At 26.9% G+C, this 17,401-nt stretch overlaps 1 protein-coding gene across 1 annotated transcript in view; it reads left to right on the top strand.

Moving 5' to 3' along the window:
• The window catches only part of LOC132930977 (gamma-aminobutyric acid type B receptor subunit 2-like), a 280,952-nt gene that overhangs the window by 103,181 nt on the left and 160,370 nt on the right, over window positions 1-17,401 (top strand). The window contains 1 exon segment of the mRNA XM_060997114.1: window positions 839-921. The gene's annotated coding sequence lies outside the window, so the exon portion shown is untranslated.

Here is a 17,401-nt window from a genome sequence, read left to right as displayed (position 1 = left end):
ACGTACATATACACATATATACAATATACACCTATATATATATATATATTGTTATTGTTTATTGATTTTCGTTTCGTTTTCTGCATTCAAAAATAACGATTTGCATTTGCTTTACCACCACGTTAAAGTTATTTTCTAGAACGGATACGATTTAAAAACTAATACTTTATTTCCCCTCTCATTTACTGTATAATGTCCGTTTAAATATACCACGGAAGGTGCATATTATTTATAATAATATTAAGAGATATCCAAATTATTGCATTAAACGTATCGCAGAAATTTTTTACCATATTAATTTAAGTCATATAATTGTTGAATCTTGTAATACAAAATTTGGATATTCCTGCAATAAGTTATGTTGCGTAGATGAGAAATACTATAACATATTCTGGACATATGAGTCACGACTTCACTAGTACTGTTTTTATAATCCATAGGATATATTGGAGGCATATAGTCACAACAATATTTCATATATTTCATATAATCCGTAAGCGTTGAATTGTATATTTTTTTTTGTTATGTATAAAATGTATATTTATGATTTATTTGACATTTTTTGGGGAAAAAAATTCATCTGTGGCGTGGCGAAAATGTGAAAATATAGTAACGAAATCCTGTGTTGTAATTCAACTATTGCAAGTATACATTATTCAGTTGCTCGTTCATTCCGTAAATCGTTTCACTACACATATTTTAAGCATAATTGTATGCATAATCTAATATATATTTATACATACATATATGTATATGTATATATATAATATACACAACTGAAAGATTATGTGAAATATTTAAATATATAATTTTAATATAAGGTTGTTAAATGTTACAGATATTATACACAACACAATTCTTTTGACAGCGAGCAGTGATTACGTCGAAAAGTAATAACGTTCATGGAAAAATTATTTTGAAGTAATTATACTACAACATTTTTGAAAAACAATTATATTTTATATTATTTTTAAAATTATATTTTTTAACATTTTAATTTTTAATTCTTTATAAATGAAATCATAATATTAATATTTTATATTTCAACCCGAAATACTTTTCTTAATATTAAATGTTTGAATGAATTTATCCTGTACAGGACTACCCCACAAAATGTTGGTCTACTTCACCGTTCATAAAAACATATTTATATAATTAACCATTTACTTGTTTAAAATTCAATTTTCATTAATAGAAATTATCATAAAATTATTTGTTTTGGAATATGAAATTAAAGATGATTTGTTTTATACAAATATGCCACTTATATGAATTAAGAATTAAATGTTATTTATAAAATTGTGCTATATATTTTAATTTTGCTTTTATTTAGCTTTTAGCTGTGTTTTGTAAGTGTATATGTATTTAAATTAAAAAAAAACATATTATTAAACAAGATTATTCAAACCAGTATAAACATACTAAACATCTTATATTTAATCAGAATGTATAAGAAAAACAACATAAGCTTCAAATCAGTATGTGAAATGCACACAACACTAAATGAAACACGAAATTTACTAAATAAAAAAATATATTAATATTCAATTTGAATGTATGTAAATAATACACAATGGAAACTTAAAAAAAAAACAAAATAATACTACATTAAGGCGATTAATGTATATTGAATGTTTAATATCCAATGATGATAAACTATTTCGTTTAAAATTGTATTTCTGATTAACATCGTTTACCGTAGTAAATTTGTCTGATTGAGATAGATGATTGGGGAATTTCAATGGTCGTTCAATGAAATCATGTATCAAAAAAAAAACTTTATCGTTTAACTTGAAATATGTGGTATGCCTGTTTTACTGGTAAATAAAAATTAAATTGAGCGAAGAATAATTGAAATATGCAATAATATAATATTACTATTTAATTTATTTATTACAAAGAAAACCATAAAAACAAATGAAATATTATAATCTGCACATTTAACCATCGATTAAAAAAATATTTTTATTTATAATGAATGATTGAACAATAAACGTATGGACTGCGTCAATTTGAAATTATTATTGATGTTATATTATTAACAATATCATTGTTAAATTAACATTTCATAATGTAACATCAATAATAATTTCAAAATAATACAGTATATACGTTTATTGTTCAATCATAAAATGTTAATTTAACAATGATGTTTATTTATTTATTTATTCAAGTTTTAAACAGGCCAGGCCCAGTCACATAAATTAGATAATTTTAAGTTACAAAAAAACGTTTGTAGACATTAATAGTACAATATAAATAAATAATACATAATATAGCTATGAATTATTAAGTATAAAATTACAATATATTTTCAATGCTCTCAATGTTTGATGAGAAGAATAAATCGATTTATAATTCATTTATGGCATACATAATTTTACTGGAGTGGGTTTAACTTGCGTAATTAGTTACTTCTGTATTCAGATAATATGAATTGTTAGATTGAGTATGACGGGTATACAAGGAAAAGTGATTTAATAAATCAAGAAAATCAATATTTCTCACCTAAATGTAAATTTATTCGCTTATATCGTTGTTTTTTCTAATTTCATTTTAAGTCTCGAATGGTAACATGATACCATATTATTGAGCTATACTTATGAATAGAATAAAATTGATATCAATATTTTGATTTAATAGCTTATTTTTCACTAGCCAACATAATTTTGACAAATGAAACCTACAATTTTGTTTGACCAGTTAACAATGTTGGTAATGTGACAGTTAAATTGAAGTGAAGTTCAAAAAAAATTATCAAGGCCCTTAATTGGTTGCATATTCCAATGTAATAATTCAATTTAAAAACCACTAAAGCTCTCTCAAAATGTCATCATCTGGAATTTATGAAATTATCATTATTATACCAATCATATAAAGTAAATAATCCAATCGAAGAAAATCAGCTTCATCTTTGACAGTTAACTTCACGGACAGGCCAGAAAGCTTTAAATCATCAGTAACTATTAATTTAGTACATTTTTAAAAAGTACATAATGTCATCGATGTAGATAAGAAATATTATATTATGTGCTAATAGAATCGCGTAGAAACTCTTGATGTAACACGTATTGGAATAGATCAATACTCTTTATAGGCTATGATTTTATGACGATCTTTATTAATAAAATAAAGTACATAGGCTAAGGTCAAATAGAGTCAATCTATTTTAATAATGTAAACAAAATTAAATGATAAATTGTATTGGCCTCTATAACAAAATTGGTGTTTATACATAGCATACCTACGATATAATCAATTTTTGATTTACCAGAAAGGGCGCTATGAAGTGATCAATTTAAGTTCTAAGATTTAAAAAAAACTTTTCGATTTATTTTATAATACAAAATATTATGAAATAAATATAAATTAAAATATTACAATATATTATAAAATTTTAAAAAGTTATTTATTTATTTATAGTTGTGTAATTTTTTTGTATACTTACATGTATAATATAATATATATATATTATATTATTATAAATATAATTAGGAATTATGATGTTTATGAATTTACAATAATATTGTTTTACGTTGATCCTTTGAATATATTTATTGACGGAAATTTGTTGTTATAATGGCTCTATCATGATATTAACATTTTTTTTTCATTTACAATTGCATGTTTCGTTTTTTTTCTATTTTCAAGCACATATTTTATAGGTTTAAGCAAAGTATCAAATTGCTTTGAAATTTAAAAATCTACCGATTAAAATTAAATCTAGTTTTCTATACTTAATATAAATTATGTAAAAATGATTTTCTAAAATAATTCAATAATAATATATTATAATTATTATACTTTAATTTTTTATGTTTGATTAATGAATAGGTATAGTTAATTTTTATTTATGAAACAGTATATTTTATAGTTGAGTAATATTATGTTATTTTTTTCAATATTAATACATTTTTAACTATTAAAGATTAAACTATTTTATTAATCAAATGTATACAACATTGAGATATTTACATAAATCTGAAATTTAGTTAAATATTTTATATCATTCAAATTGTTATGAAAAATGTAAACATTAATTAAAAATAAATTACGTGTACGTTAGATAATAATATTTTATTGATGAATGATAATTTGAAGTATAAAATAAGAAAGTATAATGATAATATAATATACTTGTTATATACTCTACGATAATATTATAATATGTATTCATAAATATCTGGTGTGTTTCAATAAAAAATGTATGTGTAATGTGTGCAGTTTCACTCATACATAATATAAATTCGTAATTCGTAAAATAATTCACATCAATTCTCATGTGATGTAGTTGGGCATGCTCATCCATTACGCTTATTTTAGATTTAGTATGTGAAAGGAGGTCACGGTAAAGTTGTAAATACTAAATATCGCACTAATAAATTGATCATGAGATCTATCATGTAAGTACACCAACTACTGACATACTAAACTATTTCGCAGTGGCAATAGAGTTTTGCAATTAATTCATATCCGTTCTCATAATTAATTATAAGAATTAATTCCGATAGTTTCGTGTGATCATGATTTCATTGTATTATATTATTTATATTCTATATTAATGGATACAAACTATGAAAAAAATCAGTTCCTTTTCATTAAAAATATAAATTATATTAAATAAATCAAAAACTGTGTAGTTTATTATATTTTAATTAAATCGAGTGGTTTGGTTTATTATATGTTATACATACTCGTTGTTCAATAATTTACGATTTTTGTTAAATTAATTCTAAAAAATATTTAATTATAAAATATTTTCATGTGGTTATAATATTATCTGCAGAAATTACTTTATCGTAATCAAAATTTTTAAATTTCATAGTTTAGAATTCCGAGTTGGTTGATACATGTATTGATTTTCGCCACTTTTTATAGCTGCAAAATACTATAATCATCAACTGTGGGGGTAGTAGAATATTCTCGATACTTTTCAAAATAAGCAGAAAATAAAATTAGCGAAAAATGGGCATAAACAAAACCGGTTTTTAATAAAAATTATTTATATCTACAATATCGAGAAAATAATAATTATGATATTAATACGCATGAACTATTCTTAGAAATAGATGCCCGACTCCATGGTTTTTTCCCATACAATTGTTATACTAATAATATTTATATACATATACTATTCAATTATCGTTGAACTAAAATGTATACAATGAAATACTGCAGAATGACGACCTACAGTTAAACGTATGCGATAAAGCAAGTTGTCCGGTTTTTATTTTAGTTCAAAAATCCATAACCGAATGTTCGATACTATACCAAGAAATTTCAAATATGCTAGTTGTACAATGTACATGACCAAAATGTTAATCTTTTATTGAAATATTTAACCATGAAAATATAATCATAGTCTTAAATAAAATATTCCGATTTATTAAAATAATATTACGTTTGGTCATTATTGGAACTACAATCAATACAAAACGAGTGGTTAAAATCCAAAGCATATAATATCAACAAAATGTCAATTGTTCACAAATGGAAAAAAACCGTACTGAATAGGTTTACCTTAAGATTAGATTTGTTCGTTCCATGGAAATAGTAAGTTTTGATTAATAATCATTAATCACAAATGTAATATAACGTTTTGGGAAAACTGATAGTTTTTATAATGTAATTTGTTTGAGTATTAATAGTAGATTACAAAAAAAAAAAAACTTCAAATTGACACCCCAGTCGGGTCTTGTTTTTTTCAATTTAATTCGATATTTTTTGTGTTAAACTTATAACTGAAAATGTTGGCGATAATAAGTACGTTATTCTAACATATTTTTCGATTTCAATATAATCGACAAACCGTAAAACTGTATTAAGCATTTCAAATTATACCTACCTGATATTATTATGTGAATGCGTTGTAAAACAATAATTAATTTCTGATACGTGACTCGATAAATAGAAACTCGGAATACATCAATAAAGTAAACACAACGTATAGCCTCGCCCGACTGAAATAATTACAACGAAATCATGTGCACAGTACCGTTCTTCTTTGATGGCGGTGTCTTTGCGTCTTTACTAATTAAACATCGCGGCGTTTGACGTTATTATTATAAAATATATATAGTTAACGTTTTTAATAATTGACGAGACGAAACGAACGAGACGTCGTACGCATCGATTATTCTTTGGAAACATAACGCGATCAGTGACACGACCGTACGCGAACGCTACAACGATTGCAGACGTTCGACGCGGCACCATCGTATTAATATGACGTGGCGTTTGACGACTCTGCCGTACGCGACATCGCGACGACGAGCGCAAACCACGTGTCGGTGCCCGACAGATCGTAAACAGTTTACCGACTACCGCGGTTCAGGTATGACGTATTTTTTCTTCCAATTATCGCCGTCGTTTCTGGCGATTTCGATCGCATCCGCTCGCGACGTACGAAACACCGTACCGTTTTACTTAATATCATTACACATATTGTATAATATAATATAAATTATCGTTGTTCGCGGCGGCCTTGTCGTGGTCCAACTAATTATAAATTAAATACCACACTCGTCCGCGGCCTTAGACTAAAGCCCGCGGGTCGTGTCTTTCATTTATTTTCCTTCGACCAAACGTCCGTCGCATAATCTCGTCTTATAATAAATTACGGGCTTAAAGTACCTACTACCTACTGTTATAGCGTTTTAAGCTGCCGACGATATGGTGCGAGGGCCGCGGCGCATACGATTTTCCGCGGTGACTTTGATGGTGGCGCGGGCGACGTTGTGAGGTAAGTGATCAAGCGTATAATAATGTGTATAACTGCAGACGTGTTACGGACGGACGAAAAGAGTTGCGCGTAAACGGCTGCGATCGCCACTCCTCGCGCGGTTGTACGTGTACAACGCGGCCCGTAGGTGGTGGTGGTCGTTTTATTATCTGTACGAACTGCACACGCGACTTGATCTCGCGCGCGCCCAATCGTATTCTTCTTGCCGGTCAAATGCGTGTGCATATTAAGTATTAATGTCCGCCCGCGATTTATTCCGTACGATATTCATTCTCGTCTGTAATAGAATTTTTACGCGAAAACATATCGTACGTTTTTGTATTGGATTTGGTGGACGATCGCCAATGAATCTTCGTTACACGCGAGAAGGGTCCTTCGATCGGGATTTGACGGCATACACAATATACCTCGTGCAAAAACTTTATTGCGATGTTAAAAATACGACGCGAAACACAAAAACAGAATTGAATTGCCGCGAGTGTAACGCGTGAGAGCATATAACTCTGAAACGTCGATAAAATAAACTGACGTTATGTAATGATATTATATATATATATATATATATACGTATATCTTATACGTTTGCTATGACCACCGCCCGGTATATAATATACTATATAAATATACTGATTTAGCGCCCACCGTTTTGCGAATCACATCGAAATATAAAATATATTAATAATTGGGATATTACGGAAATAGAAGTTATTTTTTCTATCGTTTTCGTATAACAAACGGATCGAGAGTTATGTAATAATATTTATTATATTATTATAGTTCATCCGTTGTATCTCGTATGATGAACACTCTACCGTGTGGCGGCGACACGTATAGGCAATATAGCAGCATCGGTGTCACTGGATAATATTATAATAATAATAATTACGATAGTATTATATTATCACAATACGCATTATTGTATAGTAAATCGCATATTTAATTATTTATACATTGTAGGTTATTATAACGTTTTCGTAATATTATGTTAGTATTTAACTTAATTAAATACGTATATGAACCATGAAATTTACTGTTTATAAACTTTGTAAAATTCGTGTATACTTCAAAGAATTTCGCTTGCTCACTAGCTTCTATGCGCATCTTAACCCACCGACTACACATACGTTTAAAGGCATTTTTTTATCATTTACTTGGAATACAGCATTATGATTATTATGTTTTACAATAATTTCCATAATATAGTAATGCGATGCGAGATAACTTACGAGAGTCAAACGGGTATCGCTTTTAAAAACTAAGCAAGCCCCGGAGTAAAATTTGGTAGCGCTCTTAAATCTGTGACAATTATTATTATTTCATTGAATTACAGTACGTCTGTAGTAATTAAAGTAATTAGATTATTACTGGTGTCTATATTTTGAATAAAATAAAAGAAGAACTTTGAAGTATGATTTCAAGTCAGAAAATATTCGAAATGATTACATTAAATTCATTTTAGATAAAATAATATAATTTAAAAGTATTGAGCGTTTAATTTAAAAAATTAAATATACTTACGCTATCGTAAAATTGCAAGGAGATAACCTTTTCTGATTTAAACGTTATAGTTGGTAAAAACAGTATTCTAAAATTATTAAATTTATATTTAAGTTTTAGTGCATAAATTGATAGAGTAAATGTACATTAAGTATCCTTTACGACAATTTAAAGTATTTGATCGGTTTTATTATGATTAATTATCAAACTGTTATATTATAATGTAGGTACTGCAGAAAGGAGTAAAATAAAGTAATCGTGATTCTTGTAGAGCAAATAAGTTAATATTTTAATTATTTTCTCAATATACGCAATTTTATAAAACAATCACTCGATTTCTTACTTTTCAATGTTATTACGTATTTAATAATATTATTCTAATAATCGTCTAAAATTATTAATTTATTAATATCATAAAAGAATGCAACACAATTATTATACTCGTATTATAATAATGTATATTCAATTATGTGATCGAAGATAACATCGCTTCATTGTACACAAAAACTAACTTAAATATATAGCCGAATTCTACCCGTCAAAAAAAAAAAAAAAAATGATTATACAATCCTATGCATAAATGAATCTCAGTTTAGTGTACTTCAGATCACGGAAATATCGGAATCGGTATAACCTTGAGTTGATTATTTTAGTTATTACAACTTGAATATAGCACTTGGTTAATTTTAGAACAAGGTTTAAATTACTCACTAAATTTGTCCAATATATTTGAAATATTGTCAAAACAGTTAAGCGGTATTTAATAAGTATATAAATTAAAAAAAATTGTCTTGAATATTTTAAGTACAAACAATAATTTAAATATTGTTTTTTTTTTAAATACAAATTCCATAACAATGCATTGAAGGTATTAAAAAATATTCAACTTTTGTATACCTAAACCAAATACATGTGTGGAAAAACATCTATCTTGCAAAGAACACTCCATAAATTTCAAAGAACAAATATTTAAAATTGAGTATTAATAGTTTTCAAGTATAAGCTTCATACAAATGAACATTAATTTTTATACATATATATAATAATAATAAAGAAAAATGTCTAACATGTTTAGATATTAACTTTCTTTGATATTTTTATGATTTCTTACAATATAATATATTATATATCATTTTACATTTACTTTTGTTATAAAAAACTACATTGATAGGAGCAAACAATTTTAGAAATGAAAGAGTAAAACGCAAAGTTTCTATAAAAAATGGTGAAGTATATGTATGGCTTACTAACTATTTTGGAATACATTGTCTGGGAATAAAAACAACCTAGGTAATAAAAAAGTTTGGCCGATTTGAGCATTTCTAAAGTTTCATCGGAAAAGTTCCGATTCATTAGATTACTCACATTTTCTTAGAGTAGTTTTGTTCAGGTAAGGGTCATAGGAAAATATAAGGAAACATTTTCATGGGATTAACCTCTTAAAATAATTCCTATAAAAATATAAAATTAAAAATTAATTTGTATATGTTTGTATTGTTTGTCGTAACTTAAAAATATGATAAAAGGAAAAAAACAATATTATAAAAATAAAATAACACACCTAGAATTTTACTCAATTTTTACCTAGTAAATTTGTCATACATTTTAAACGTGGAAATGTGTCGTATATATCACAGTATTTCATTATTTGCCTAGTATTTGTATTCATAATATATAATAGTACGAGTATATTGTATTCCACATACAATGTTTAGTTTAAATATCTAAATATGATTTTTTATTTAAAAAAAAATCGTTATTTATTTTGAAGTATTTGCGAAATGCAATATTGCAATTTACAAAAATATTGTTCTATATTTATTTTTATAATATTGGTAACTTACGTTCTTTTAATTTTGAAGCATATACATATCGAATATTAATAATAAATGGTTTTTTTTGTTTTGATAATCGTTTTGATTTTTAACGAGTGAAGTAACGGACCTACTGAATTATAACTTTTAGTAGAACACCTTACTAGCCTTACCATTTTGCTTCACTCGTCTAAGATTTAAACGATCAAAATAGATCATTCTATTTAAACATACGTATAAATATATTTATATATACCTAAGTACAATTTCAAAAGACAATAGACTGAGCCAGCGTGGAGTAGAACGTCAGTTAGATTGAAATTTGGTTATGTGTCCACGTCTAAATAATGCATATATAAACCGAACTTATTCAATAACTTAGTTTGATTCGATTAACTTTTCGAGACATGTCCATTGCCCAATGGCGTAGCGCAGCGGATGCTTCAATTCCTTACGGCGCTGGTGTTAAGAGAGCGGCTCCGTCACTGGTTCTTGGATGGGTGATCACCTGGGAATTTTAGAGACATACATGTTATGCCCCAACCTCACCATATATAATCGTCGAGATAAATAGTATCTAGCTGTATCTTTCCTAACATAAAAAAAGAGACGGAGCGCACTTCCGTTTTATCCTATTAACAATTTAAGCTGAAAGTGCTCGTTGCATTTCTGATGTGTTTCCGGAGAGATGGCATTTTTAATATTAATGTTTCCTATAAATGTGTGTACGCGTATAATATATTTATTATACATATTGTATAATATATAAACTGTAATAAATACAAAAGTGTATATGTATAAAGTGTAGTTAGTTATGGAATACGTGTTTGACATCAGTTATTTACAATTAATGATATTTATAAAAAAATGCTTGTATTCGTACGCAGAATTATGGTGACGGACACGGTGGTAATTTTATCTAAGCCCTAATTTTCCAGATTTTTAAATGCATTCAGTATGTTTTATATAGTTCATATATAAAAAAAATCAACTAGCCAAGATTAGTTGATATTTATACATTTCTTAATTTCTTAACAGAATCAATTTAATATATACTTATATGTATGTATATATATATATATATATAATATAATGAATGTATGATTTTTATTATAATATTTAATTTAACACAGACACTGCGTATTATATAAAATAAATACATATTATATATTCAGAGTACGCATCAATATTGTTGAGTTACGTTTCTAGGTAGAATTATAGAATTACAGTTTTTACATTATTATTTTAATATCATATCTGACTAATGAATGGTATTTACTGTAATAAGTAATAATGTATACCTTACATAATCGTGATATTATATACTTATAGTATACGAGAATAAGTATTATAAAATATAAACCCTTTTAAATTAAAATTTTTTATATTTTACAATGGTAATAATAAAGAATATTATATAAGGTTTTATCTGAAAATATTCAATAATAATTTAAAAAAAGATATAAAATAACATAAATTGATCACTATATTTGCCTATAGTCAATATAAATTAACGAATCTATGTGAAACTTGGTCAAACATTTAGTAATTTAAGTATATAAAATTAGTGAGAATAAATTCCAATTTTTCATTTTATCCAGAAATGCATTTTTTTTAATTACATTATATATTTGTATGCCCTTAAATAAAAACTGGTTAATGTTTAAGGTTTGTAGTAATAATAATTATTAAATTATAACAGTGAATTCAAAATTAAATTATATTATGAAAAACGGCCGAGTGGTATATAAATTAGTGGGTTTTTCAGTGTTTCAATATTTTTTTTACGCAGTATAATAAAACGTTAGAAAATCTAAAAAATTATATTTCTAAGTACTGTGGTATATAATTGTCTACCAGAAACAGAATCTTAACCATTAGGGTATCAGATCACTTATTTAACCATCGAATTAATATTATTTATTATTAATGGCATTGTTGGAATAAGTATAGCTTATTTAAAATATTATACATTATAATGTATAATATGTGTACGACACAACAAAATACTCATATAGATTATAGAGCCATAATATGTTTTATTTTTAAAATATAAATATTAAACTTACAAAATAAAATACATAAAATAATAATTATCTGTTTTAATACGATTATTATAACTCAATGAAATATAAAAGTTTTAATTTCTAATAATATAGGTTTATTATATTATTATAATATGATTATTGTGCACACTATATAGCCTATAATTAATATGAGTAGTATATTAGTTTGTAAAACTTTTTTAATATTATATTATGCATTTGTCTTTAGATATTGAAATAAATACACTTTTTGATTGAATTTTTAATTTTTGATTCATAATATTATTAATAGTTTTGTTCGGTGTTTAATTTATTATATTTTCGTTAATATATTATTCATTAAACAATATTTCTCTGGAAATAATTTGCTTGTTTTAATAAAATTATACTGTTCCGTTAACACGATTATATTATTATGTTCTGTTTTAACAAATTTTAATACGTAGCTGAGTTTACAAGAGAAATTGATGGGTTGAAAGTGAAAGTTTAAGTATTTAACTAAATTTAAACTTAATCAACATGTTTACTAAATTAACAGTACATTGTGTGCATTATTAATACATCATCATGTTTATGTGTATTATTTTATTTGATATGATTCTAATACAGACAATATAATTGATCATCCTTAAAATTAAAACAAAAGTTTTGGATAGGCAGTTATGCATAATTTAATGGTTTACCTAGTTTAAGATTTTTAACTTTTTTTTTATTTTCTATGCCAATTTTTTTTAGTTATATTCATGAAAATTTATAAAATATTGGCACCTCTATAATATAATAATTTGGTTTCATATGGGATTTATTTAGTAATATGTGTTTTAATAATGTCAGAGTATTAAAACATGTTGGTTTAATATTATATTTTCTAACTTTTAATCAAACTATATTAAATCAGTATGTTTGTTTTTACAATAACTAAAAGTACGTTTGTTGCTTTGTTTTTAAAGTACATGCAATACTATTAAAAATGTAGAAATACGTATGCATAGTATTATTATACTATAAACTGATTAAAATATAAAACTCGCGATCAATATTTATTTTTTAGTGAATACTTTGCTAAACATTCAGACGTGCTTTATAGTTTTTAAAGCTGTAATATTAGTAAAAGGAATTTTATCCATACTACATAATATAATGGGTAGGATAGAGCATCGAAACGATAATATTACATTTTCTATAAATTCACATTTTGACTTATCAAACAAATAAAATATAAATATTATATTTTAAACTGTGTACAGAAACGAAGAATTTAATTAATCTAGAATCTCGGATAAATGTAATATTATCGTAAATTAAACATTGTACGAATGCGTATTTTCAAATAATTATGATGAATATTTAGAAATAAACATTTCTCACGAGACAAGGTGATGTTTAATCCAGCCGGATTTGATGAATTAATAAATCATGTTTTCTCACTACAGTCAGTTCTGTCTCTCGCGGAATATTTATATTATTATATATTATATTGCAGAGTTGTATAACCGAACTTTTTAAACGCTTTTGTATTCTCTCCGACTTGTTCGCTAAAAACTTTATCTACCTTATTAACACCGTGTCTCGCGTATATATTTTTTTTATTTCTATCGCCGTCGCGGGACACTATAGAATACCACGCGGTCGTTATATTTCTAAATATTTTATATTAACTCGGTGGGGGGTTTCACCGACGTGACTGGGTTGTGATAATACAATATACGGCATCTACATGTCATACAATATATTATATTTTATAATATTACAATGTATTGATATTGTATATTATTGCGATTTTATTAATTGGATTATTTTGTAATTGAGTATAATAATATAATATCGCGTAATGACGTCGTAAGTTAAGTGTTATGTCGTACGGACGCGTACAATCGCGTAATTTCGATCGGATACAATCTACGCGGAGCTTCAAACGGAATTCCGTAGTGATCCCTATAAAACATTTAAAGCTGCGGTGCGCGGTATATCGATACAAGTGCACGGTACCGTGGCGGTGGAGGTGGCGAATATCAATTTTCGGCGCTCAATCCTTTGGCAGTAACAACCGATTCTGGTCACGTATGAATACATTATAATGGAGTAGGACAGATTTAATGAGGACGTCGTCCACGTTTTATATACATTTATATATAACGTGCGCGTGCGTATATTCGTGTAATGAGAAGAAGATTACAAGAAACAGGTAATGCAAAGGTATATGATGATTATAATATAGTAATAAGTTATATTATTATATAATATACGAAAGAACGACCGTCATCGTCACTCATCCACAGTGAGTGTTACTCATCGTGTATAAACGTACAGTATTATAATACGCGCGCGTTTAGTGCGTACCTATTTATAGTATAATATATAAGACGAATCGCTAAAAACGCGTTCCTCGTAACTACTCTAGAAAATAAATAAAGTACGTAGTTTGTGAATACATAGTATTTGTGTTATTACAGAATACGAGAAAACTTTTGCTATAGGTACGTATAATAAGTACAAATATGTCTCATATATATTATGTGGTGGAAAACAATCCGATATTATAGGCAGGCATAGTATAGTAGTGGTAGTACACTGCATCTACGTACGATCGTGATGTTATGTGTATATGGCGCTACGTACAGTGGCGGATTCAAGGGTATACTTATATTATATATGTAAGACCTAAAATCGAATCCTAAACGTTGTGTTTACAAAACAATATGATATGAATAAAATAATTTAAAAAATGTTAGTCCCCTTCCGGAAAAAAAAAATAAATAATAATCCTAAATCCGCCATTGGTTACGCATATATATATATATAGCCATAATAATATAAATAATATAATAATATAATATATATTTGTATTTTGCGGTGCTAACATTTCCGCTGTCGGTCCACCAAGACCGCAACGACGAATAATGATAATAAATTTTCATAAAAAGAAAAAAAGAAAAAACGTATCACCAACAACGTTTCGACGACTACGACGGGCGCGCGTGTAGAGTAAAAATTATGATCTCTGGACCAATGGGGTAGAGAGAGGTTGAAGATTCTCCGGGGACTCGTTAACCCGTCCCCCACGTGTACCGTTCATTCGCCACTATTATCGCTGAAGTGTGAGTGTGCTTGTGTCTGTCTGTCTGTTCACGTGTAATATTTTATCGGTGTGCGAGTGGCTTGCGCGGGACATCGTCGCACAGGCTACTGTGAGTTGGACGAATTCGATTTTGTTGTATCAAATGTATATACGGTCCGCCGCGCGCCACCGACTTTGATTTTGCTGACCACCACAAACCCTCCAGTCGCCTAGACGTCACCCCTCACGAATCGGTCTCGCTTCCACGGTGGACAGCGGAAATGGAAAGAGAAGAATAAAAACACATATTATATAAGTTATATGTTTCACTTTTTAATTATCCACGGTTATTAATTTTTAATTTACATTAATAACTGAACATTTTTACTTTAACCCTGTCATCAAAGATCAAATAATTCATAATTTAAAATAGATAAATTATGTTTTAAATAGCTGGTGGTTAAAATTATACAAGAAGAACAATTTTTAGGACCTGGTTAATATCATAATGATAACCTATAATTACAGACGTATCGGGTATAAATGTTCTTGATTGACTTCAACATTTTTTTTCTTGACAAAAATAATAAATTTTTTCGCATGTAATTAATAAAAAATAAATTGATACTCCAACTATTATTATACATGCACATATATTAATATTATTTGTAGAGAAGGAAAATTCATTAAAGCATAATATCTGTAATATTTGGTTAGAATTACTGATTCAGGTAATAGTTTATAAACTAAACACAGGTACATAATATATGTATGGTATTATCATTTTATTACACAAAAACATATAATATATTTATCACTTTATCACTCGCAGATTTAAATGTAATATATTGCTCGAATTCCTGGACGTTTTGAGGTGGAAGATATTTTGTTGTTTACCAAGATAAATACCTAATCTTTATAATTTTGTATAAATTATTATTTTATTACATACATATTTTACATATCCATCAAACAAATATTTTTGTGTTTAATCGATTCCATTGTTTTCAAATAACGATTTTACAACGACCATTGTAAGTACAACTATATTTATAATAATATCTGTATACTTATAACTATTATACATTTTAACTGATTTAATACAAGTTTGAAATATTTGTTTTTAAATATATTGGACAATAGTTTTTTTATATATAACTCATAAATTATATACCAATTACATTAAGTGATAATTTTTTTTAGTAGAATTTTGTAATTTTTGGTAATGCGCCTAAATCATTATAATCGTTATAAGTTTGTTTTTTCCCAATTATTTTGAAAAATACTGAGAATTTATAACTTTTGATCCCTAAAAATACCAAGTATATTCAATTTTCTAGAAGTTGTTCCTTTAGCTAAAAATCAAAGCATTTTTATCGCTCCGTTCAGAATCTAAAACTATTAAGTATAAAAACTTATTTTATTTGAGTCGCAGCATTTACTTGTTTATTTTTTTTTTTATATTAACTTCGGCTGTATCTATAGTCGTATATTTTATTATTTATTTTTCACAATTTCCCATCCAACATTTTTTTTAAGTACTGCGCGTTATCGCATTTTGGAGAATATGTGTATACATTGAAACACTACTTGTATAATATAACCAAACTCCATAAAAGCAATATAATATAATATAAGCAATTAGAATTTCAGTAGGTTCCAAAACTAAGTTAGACTGTAGTTAAACAAAGTAGTTTATATACAGCCATCCATATTCACTATGAATAAAATAAATTATTATACCTACAAATTGGCACAAAATCACCAGTTAATTTACTTCAAAACAATCGAATCAAAAGTTCTCACTATACCGTAACTCAAACTAATACAAAAATCAATATATTATAGTGACGATAAATATTGCACAAAGAAAAACTTTAAGGTTATATCCTATCACCTATGCACAATATATTATAATATTACGTGCAATAAAAATAGAAGAAATAATCGAGTATACCCTTGGAAGTAGTTAGATAAAAAGTTTTAAGGTTCGTGTCATAGTCTGTCTTATTTAATAATTCACACACTGCCTATATTGTTTCAGTACCTATGGCATGTAAAAAAATATAAATACTAAGCAGGCACTTGTTTGTATCCGTTTTCGTTAATGGAATACCTTCTGAAAAAATGTTGTGTGGGATGGGATGCAGATTTCGGTGTTTACTCATACCACTTGTCATTTATATATAATACAAACATCAAAGTCCGTTAATAACCCATTAAAAAAAATGTGGTAACGAAAAAT

Source organism: Rhopalosiphum padi, chromosome 4 (genome assembly GCF_020882245.1).
Source record: "Rhopalosiphum padi isolate XX-2018 chromosome 4, ASM2088224v1, whole genome shotgun sequence".
Taxonomy (NCBI): domain Eukaryota; kingdom Metazoa; phylum Arthropoda; class Insecta; order Hemiptera; family Aphididae; genus Rhopalosiphum; species Rhopalosiphum padi.
This window is presented reverse-complemented; position numbering and strand designations above follow the sequence as displayed.